This window comes from Photinus pyralis, unplaced genomic scaffold (genome assembly GCF_008802855.1).
Source record: "Photinus pyralis isolate 1611_PpyrPB1 unplaced genomic scaffold, Ppyr1.3 Ppyr1.4_LG7, whole genome shotgun sequence".
Taxonomy (NCBI): Eukaryota; Metazoa; Arthropoda; class Insecta; order Coleoptera; family Lampyridae; genus Photinus; species Photinus pyralis.
In genome coordinates this window covers 3,459,173-3,466,053 of record NW_022170738.1, presented here as the reverse complement: position 1 = coordinate 3,466,053, position 6,881 = coordinate 3,459,173, and positions in this window count along the sequence as shown.

Sequence of the window (6,881 nt, the reverse complement as noted above, 5' to 3'; positions counted from 1 at the left end):
TTATCGGTGGATATGTTTACTTGTGTGCTTTGGTAAGCTAAATGTATATAGCTAAACGAAAAAGTGCGTCCTTTTTTGTACTCATGTACATAAATAATGCAAATTTCGGCGTGCAAAAACTTCGTAAATAAATCACAGTTGCTCAACGTTGGTCTAAAACAAATTATGCCAAAGGTTGTTGTATACGTAGTAACAACAATATTTACGTTGTAAATAATAGTCCGGGAACCAGCACCAGTTCTCATTGTTCCATCCATGTATCATGTATTATGTACTAGTTATATCAGCCGCTTCACTTTGGTCACGAGACATCGATTATGGGCGGCTGTTTATTTCGGTGAAAAAAAAAATTAACATGTAAAGATTAACTAAGGCCTCTTGTATTACTTAGGTACAGTAAAAGAATGTGGGAATTGATGTCTGCTATTCCTCTCAAGAGCATTTACTGCGTAGCAAGGACTGGGTTTGGATTCTTCCCGATTGCAAAGATCACAAAGTGTAATTTACACGGTGACACCGATCTTATTTTAAATACAAATCTGATTTCGGTTCACGAAAATCGAAAACAGATGTATGGCAGTTGGCAGTCGACGACAACTCACTATAATTGTATATTGAACTGGCGTATGAGGATTTGAAAGAATACGCTTTACGGCAGTAGAGTAAAAATTGTGGAGCTCGAACTGCGTAATTAACGAAACTTACCAAAGATCTTTATTAGTAGAATATTCTAGTCCGAGAGCTGGTAGACATTTTTGAGTAGATATTTTAGGCACGCTAAAAATTTGTCCAATACTTGTAAAATAATACCGAGGCGCGTGGCGCAGTGGTTGCGCTCACCGATGCTATTCGGGAGGTCATGGGTTCGAATCCCGCTGCCGACTGCTCTGTCTGGGGTTTTGTCAGGGGGTTTTCCTCAGACATACGTAGCTTCGCATAATGCTAGCATTATGTTGAAATCTACGAGGCGAATGCTGGAGCAGTACTCTCCCCCTCAGGACTCTAACTCCGTTCCTCCCGTTCCCATCCCTAACTTTACCCATCCTTACAATCCCGTTCTCTGGCTGAAGAGGGCCAGGAAGCTCTGAGCAGCCCGCCTCCGGTATCCCTGTAGCAGGGGTGCCGGAAAAATGAAACACGTTGGCCTTTTTTTCTCCAATAATAGGTACCCAAACACATAATTGCAGACCTGGCTGAGGAATATCGGGCCTAAATCAACCCTTATATTATTAAAGATACGAATTTTTTTTCAACAACGGGCTCCTTCATCTTCATGTATAAAAAGCTGTAAAATTGGGAGTTCATTGATATACTTTCAAATTAAATATTTAATTTATAATTTTTATTAGTTGATAAACAAACAGTTGCTAAAATTTTAGCGTCCGTGCAGTAGACGTTGGTGCAAATTATGGTAGGAGCTAGAAGTGATAAAAGCAATACGTTCAGAACTTTTAAAGGGTTGGTGAACCATAGGTGGTATTTGATTCGCAGTCCGCTCTTTGGCCGCCAGCAGTCGGTGTAGTTTAATTACGTAAAGTTCGCGTTTTGCCGTTTTATGCTCAAGTAGTCAAAGACCAGTTTCCGTTATTGGTGATATGCATAATATTATTTATGTTACCTACTTTTACATTCATTCATTTTCGTACAACTTAGCTACTAGCAATTCTTATACAATGTTATAATCTTATTTTGTTCATATTATATTGTCCTTGTAAGGAGTCAAGTATAAAGTAGATTCCAAATAGCTCATTTTTACTTTTTCAATTCAAACAGAAATGAAATCAGAATCTGACGCCGGATTCGCTTACCATCTTAGGTAATCACTCTACTTTACCATTAGGCTAAGCTTTCTAGCTTACACTTTATTTGTCTTTTTTCAGATTTATAGCATCGTCAAAAATCACAAAAAAATATGTCTGCTCATCACACTGTTGTTATAGTAATTTAGGTTTAAATAAATGTCATGCTCGGAGCTATAAACGTTTTTTCTCCAACCACCTGAATGTTATTTTGACACACTTTTAGGTACACAAAATGGGATATTTCGGAAGTAATCGGGGTTGCTTCACGCTTTAAAGATTTACAAAATTGCTGTATCGGAAATTTTATACGTGTACCGCGTCATAATGAAAAAGAACACAAAACTGATATTGCTTTAAGATAAGAAACAAGTGTTCAAGCAGATAAAACTTGAAACGCCACAGCGTTGCAGACCTCATAAGTTACCTTCCGTTTTGCGAAAAGCCGAGCATGTGACGAAAATACGGGATTTGTATTAACTAAAAGAACACGCTTTCCACAAAAGTAGCATTCAGGAAAAAGCGGGTCGTTTCGTATTTGGATTCGGCATTAGTATTTAAGTAAAAATATGGAGGGAGAGCGGGATTCGTACGAAAAAAATTTTGAAGAAAATCTATGCCAGTCGAGCGCTACTTTTTGTCGATCGCGTTTATTAGCCGAACCGTCGATGCAAATTCAAATATTGTGAACGGGAAAGATTTAATAGATCACGTAGAGTTCATTATTAATTAAACGAATCATTGCCCTCGCAATTTTGAACTGAAGGGGGGTCACTTCTAAATTTGCTACGCGTTGCCAGCAGAAGCAAATCAATAATACGTGGCTGGTTTATGCATAAAGGGAACATCATTGCGTGAAAGGTGCGATTGGGCGGCTGCTATATGTTTAAAACGTGAATACTGCGAAGCGTATTAATACGGAATCGAACCTTTTTTCGTTTCGGTGCAATATTGGGATTCAGGTGTTCGCCTACGAAAGCGTTTAGGGAAGAAGGTGCAAAACATTCCGTTGCGCCAATTATTAATCAAAGTTGTGCATCCATAAAATAAGTGCAACAAATTTACGAATACGGCTACTGGTAAAAAGGTTAAAGACAATTGATTCAACCTTCTTTTGCTGTTACAACCGTAAGTTACAAGGGTGCATTTTTGACAGTTATACATTGCGGAACTTTGGTAATTTAATACTGTGAATAACTCAACTAATCAAATCAAAGTAAGCCTGAAACACGGTTTATTACTGTATCAAATGTGTCAACCATCCTTTGAAATTAATTTTCAACAAGCAACCCAATTCGACTGGAAATACGGAAGGTCCATTCGTATTGCCTAACACGTTCCACTATCCAATGTTCCAAATTGCTGCTGGCTTCCAACTGATAACTGGAGAAAATTTCAACGCATCGATAAAAGCAAGTTCCCTTGAATTTTTGTATTGTATACATATAGGAATATTAAAAATCCATATATTTAATTAGGTTGATAACGTGACCACGATATAGATATTAAAAAATTAATTTGTATTTGTCACATGAAGTATCTCTATCTTTTAAATCAAACCTTTTTTTTGTATTGAGCTTCGACAGCTATGGTCATTAGCTCTTGTTGCTAATTTAAACCATTTTTATGAATATATTCTAACAAGTCAATTTATATTATGAGTAGGTATTTATTTGAGAGTGATACAACCAGAACATCAGATTTGAGAGTTTCAGATTATAAGAGGAGATAAAGAAGAAGAATAAAGAACACTGGGAAGTAGGTACTTAAAATTAAATTTGAACTGGTCTTAAAACTTAAATTAAGGTACACGAAATGCAAATGGCGGTATTTATGATAAGAAACGAAGAACGCAAATAAATCCTCACTATAGGATTTATAGGTGTGGTCGGAAGTGTTGCGCTTTAGATAAGAAAAGAACAAGAAAGTAGAATTGAAGATGGGCAAGAGAGGGAAATGTGTTAAATAGAAGAGGAAGTGCTGCAACGTGGCATGTGGTCTTTGTCTTCGCCCCCGCCGCCGCCGTGTTTTGCCCTTTTGAGTGAAGTGTTCTTCTGGGGTAACTATAGTGTCGTTTGTAAATAAAGTCGGTTTTTGGATGGTAAAATGGTCACTTTAATCTGTTAAGAAGGATAGCTTTAACTAAACAAATATTAATAGTGTCACCAATAGATGAAGCAGTGGTCACCAAACGCCAATCACAACAGTGTGCGCAAACACAAACAGGGGTAGGTAATTAAAAAAGTGGTTGAAGGAAAAATTGTATCTTTTGATTGTACTTATAAAACAAATAACAATTTTTTACTCTTTGCATCGGCCAGGGAGTTTTCATAAGTTTTCATAGTTTACATTAAATATTTTATGCTTTTCTGTTTTTAATCACAAAGGGAGTTGGGTATTATGAATCCAGAGCTTTATTTCAATTCAAATTATATAAAAATGTGCAGGAAAAAATGTCATTTGTTTAATGTATCATGGCCTAAAGCTATTGCTTTGACGTGCGCCATTTGTGAGGTTGCGAGAGGAATTATACGCATGTGTTTCCTGAACAGAATCTGTATATCTTCAATTATTTTTGGGTACGTTGAAAATTGCATGCTTTCTTGTAACTTACACTGGAGGTATATATATTAGTTTAACAGTATTACACAAATTCCACATAAAACTCTACTGCGTAATACTATACATAAATTTATTCGTTTAATATCTACAAATTTTATATTAAAACTTTCGGTTGCACAACGAAATCTAATTTTGATTCAAGAAGTGTTACCGCCGCCGGTAAAGCTGAGTAGATACTTTTATGGCTATATTTCAAATCACTTTAATGGATTCTATAAATTCGGTACTTATAATTTTATGTAAGCCTGGAGCGGTAGAATATTTAAAACGTTTTGCAATTACCTCAAAGAAAATTCGTGGGAATTGCACAGAAATGGAAACGGCACCAATTATAATTTAATACAACATTTAAAGTCAACTACATGTATGGGTATAGTTTTGCCGTAATTAGGCCAAGTTAGTAAAATGAATTTGGGAATAAGCTTAATTCGAAAAGGCAACATTAACGCTTATGAGGCTTTCTTCCTATATTTTCCAGACACACCGTCCCCACTTTTCAATAGCAGTTGATTTAGTGGGTACTTTGAGCCCTATTGATGGATGTCAAAATAAAACGGTAGTTGCTTTATAAATGAGATTGGCTCTTTTACTTGGATACTTCCGCTAGCTCTTGTTTAAATTCTTCGTATCAAGGAATAAAAGGAGCAACAATAAAGAAAACAATATTTACTTAACTATTAACGAAACTGTTCTTATTCTCTTAATTATCCGCCTGGAAGAAAATACACGTCGGTAAATGAGGATAAGGCAGCTAAAATCTTGATATAGGTACCTGTTATACCTATACAACAACATCGGACTAACTTATAACTCAACAACGAGACCGAGAGAGAAGAGCGGAAAATTCGTAGGTATTTTGTAGTCGAGAGGAAATCACTATGAAGCGGTTGGCACTGTTTAACGGCAACCGAATAAAACATCTAAAATTATAAAATATTGGCACATTTTCTTCCATTTCTGCATTTTTGCTTTGACGCTTATCCTAGTACGACATGCGATATTAACTAGAATTACAGCATTTTAAGCTCTGATGGTGAACGAAAAGGGAAAACCTGTAGAGATCCGTGGTCACATAATTACAATATAGATATTATTTAAGCAAGCCGCAAATTTGCCGAACAGCCTAAGTAATTAAAAGCATTCATGGTAAAGCTTGATCAACTATGCTTTCATGTCAAAATTTATTGCGCTACACGCGTCTTATACAAAACAATTTTGGTATGATAATGCATACCCGTGCCCCGCTTAATATAAATTAATACGAAGGGTTACAAAGCAAACATAATTTACGATATTAAACAAACAAAACCATAAACCCGGCCTTTACAAAACAACAGTTCGAGACATTTGGCTTTATAATTAGTTTCTTTAGCATTGTTCTTCTAATAGGTTAGCACACGTCGCAAATGTGTTTATTGCTAGCCATTAATCTTAACCGTGCGACATCGTTTCAGTCTTTTGTTCGTTGTTCGCCATTTTCAAATCAATCGATACAACACAATATAATTTAGAACCCCAACCGACGGGGACTACCGATATCGATGTGCCAAAACGCAGAACAGAGACAAACGGGTGACTACAACCTCGATTGGTTGCAACAAGCAAGAGTTTGAAATCCTGAGAAAAATTGGATCCTGACTAGGCGTGTTCCCAACTAGGAAAAGTTCCTGTTGTTAGTTTGAACGGGTTTCATGAAGTGGTCAATTACCATACCACTGCAAATCATCTGTCCTTGAATTTAGAAGAGGCGATCCCAGCAATCCTGGAAATCTGAAATGGATTTTTGAACTTTATCCGTTGAAACCCCCCTATGCCAAATGTAAAAGAAAAAGTACCTAAACCTCTCCAAATAGATAGCACACAAATAGACATCATCAAAAAGTGCTTAGTAACTGGAGCGGTGTACATATTTTTAAAAAGAGCTTTTATCTGCTGTGCACACTGAATTTGATGGCGTTTAAAATTTTAAAATCGGAGAAGTGAGGAAAAGGTGAGTACAAGCAAATCACCGACCCCCTCGACGGTGATTGGTTGGTTGGTGGTATCCCATTTCGTTGTTATTAAGAGTGCGCCATTTTAGATACGCCACATTGTAATATAGGTAATCTTATTGCAGTTTCTACAAACCCATGAAATTTGTGAGCTTATAATCGTTGGTGGGGTTTCCTATGTGTATGCAATTAATTTTGTCCTTGTTTCTGTCGAAGTCTTAAGGACACGGGACTTTATCTAACTCCCACAACCCAAATATTGGGGACGTAGGATTGCAATCGAATCGGGTATCCTACATATAAACTCATACAAGAACGAGTCACCTACTATTCCAAACCACTTTTGGTACACATTGTATGGAAAGGTAATGTTCCCAAGTATCCATCCTCGCGATACACGGAGAGCGATATTCCCGAACTGATATTTTTAGTTTTCGCTGAAAAGAAGAGGTTATGTGCGTTCTTCATT